At 33.9% G+C, this 2,572-nt stretch overlaps 1 non-coding gene across 1 annotated transcript; it reads left to right on the forward strand.

Moving 5' to 3' along the window:
- The first annotated feature begins 1,233 nt into the window (after nucleotides 1–1,233).
- LOC136225181 (small nucleolar RNA R71) lies at nucleotides 1,234–1,340 on the forward strand. The gene has a single exon (XR_010686911.1). It is a non-coding gene; the product is annotated as a small nucleolar RNA R71 (small nucleolar RNA).
- The last annotated feature ends 1,232 nt before the right edge of the window (nucleotides 1,341–2,572 follow it).

The raw sequence follows: 2,572 nt of genomic DNA on the forward strand, positions 1-2,572 counted from the left end.
CCTAAATCACAAAGACAACTTGGGAATTCAATATCTCCCAATTTGCACGGAATGGTAAATCATCCGGGATCTTTGAGTTTAGTAGGTAATTTGCTTGATACTATCGAACTATAATCTTCAGTAAGCGAAATGGATGAAATTCCTTCCCAACTAATCTTTTTTGAAATTAAATCTTTCAAGAACTTTCCATAGTTAGGAATTTGCATAATTGCATCCATAAATGTTAAATTTATATGCAAATTTTTAAGTTTATCTAAAAACAATAAAAGTTGTTTATCATGGTCCTTATTTCGGACCTTGTGTGGAAAAGGTGGTTTTGGTACAAAAGGTTTCGTACCAGAGTCAATTGGTGCATCTTGTTTTAATGTATCTTCTTTGGATTTTGGTAAATCAGTTCCAGGTAAAGTTGAATTTTCGGGCATTTCCGGACCTAAGTAGTTTTTCCCTGAGCGAAGAGTGATAGCCTTAACATGCTCTTTCGGATTTTCTTCCGTTTCGATGGGAAGACTTCCCTCTTTGCGGGATGGAATTGATTTAGCAAATTGTCCAATTTGAACCTCCAAATTATGGATGCTGGATGATTGGTTTTTGATAAGCTGATCGAATTTATTTTCGATCCGTTTAAAACCATCGTCTTGATTACTTACCTTTCCATTCATAGCATCTATAAATTTGTCGATTTTTGAAGATAAAGTGCTAATCGTATCTCTTGATTGATTTTGATAGTTATTTATACGATATTGATTAGCATTTGCATTATTATTATTATTATCTTTCCAGTTAAAGTTAGGATGATTTCTCCATCCAGGATTATAAGTATTAGAATAAGGATTGTTAGTTTGGTTTTGTCCTTGGACAAAATTTACCTGTTCTATTTCATCCATACCTTCATAATCAATGTCTGTCTAGATCGGATTACCATTAGGATCGCACGGTGCCATAAACCTATCAACTTTGTGCGATAAGGCAGAAAATTGGGCTTGTAACATCGCAATTGGATCAAGATTCATTATACCTTTAACCGATGATGTACTTGAGGATGACGGTTTCGCCATTGGTATATGTCCACGCTCCGCGGGCCACATACTGCTGTTGATTGCCATTTCCTCCAAAAGTTCTCTTGCTTGGACGGATGTCTTCTTCATAAATAACCCTCCAGACATAGCATCTAATGAACCTCTAGTCGTAGGATTTAATCCATTATAGAATGTTTGCATTAAAAGTGCATCTGGCAATTGGTGGTGTGGGCATAAACGTTGAAGTTCTTTAAAACGTTCCCAAGCCTCATAAAGAGTTTCATTATCATTTTGGGTAAAAGATGTCAACTCTTTGATGACTCTTGCGGTTTTTGCTAAAGGAAAATATTTTGATAAAACGCTTGGGCTAATTGGTCCCAAGTTTCAAATGTTGCAGCAGGCATAGAAGTTAACCAAATTTTTGCCTTATCCTTCAAGGTGAAAGGAAAGAGGCGAAGTTTGATTGATTCGGCTGTTACATCAGTAATTTTAAAAGTATCACAAATTTCTAAGAAATTTGTCAAATAGGCATTAGGATTTTCGTTAGGTAGTCCATAAAACGTTACGTTGTTTTGCAACATATTAAGCAAAGCAGGCTTAATTTCAAATTGATTTGCGTTTATACGGGGTCTAACTACACTATTAGTTACACTGGCCATTCCTGGCCTAGCATAATCCATAAGTGTCGGTGGCTCGGCCATATTTTCTGGCTGGACTACTTTAGTTTTTAAAGGGGTTTTTTCTTTGTTTTTGTTGTCTTTCTTGTTCTTTTTAAGTGTTCTTTCAATTTCTGGGTCAATAGGGTCTAGTGGTGTGCTCGAACTTCGCGAACTGCGCATGAACTTGAAATTGTTGCACGAACCAAACTACCTGCAAAACAAAATTGAAAATAAATATGTTAAATAAACTGAAATAAATAAAATATAAAAGTTGTAAAAAAAATGTGTAAACCTAGATTCGAAAATAAAATACGAAAAATAAAAAATTTGTCAAAAATTTTGGCGTATCCCCAGCAACGGCGCCAAAAACTTGTTGAGCGATTTCCGCAACTGCACGGTTTCGCTTGTAGTAATAAAAATATCGATCGCACAGGGATACGTTTTTTTAACGAAAAACTTATTTTTGAATCTGTTAATTTCGAACTTATTAGATTTACTATTGAAGTTAATGAAGAGTAAAAATTGTTTAATTGAATTTGGAAAAAATCGTTTACTTGAATTTGGGGATTTTGGGTATTTGAAAATGCTAGAATAAGATTTTATGTTAGAATATATGGATTGTTAGAAAAGTCTTCTGATTTAGGGATGAATTTTACAAAACATGAACATTTAGAACTTTTTAGAAAAACAAATTAATGTATTCGTTTGCATTGAGCAAAGAAAACAACTTTAAACTTTGTATGAATTATAATGATGAAATAAATGACGGAACCTCTAATTAATTGGCTTTGAACGCGGAAAAACCCTTAACCGGCATAATGCCCTTAACCAAATTAAAACTCTACCGAGATAATAATTTTTCTAAGTGTTCAACAAAGTTTCCTTGTAAATATTTTG

This window comes from Euphorbia lathyris, chromosome 3 (assembly GCF_963576675.1).
Source record: "Euphorbia lathyris chromosome 3, ddEupLath1.1, whole genome shotgun sequence".
NCBI classification, from domain to species: domain Eukaryota; kingdom Viridiplantae; phylum Streptophyta; class Magnoliopsida; order Malpighiales; family Euphorbiaceae; genus Euphorbia; species Euphorbia lathyris.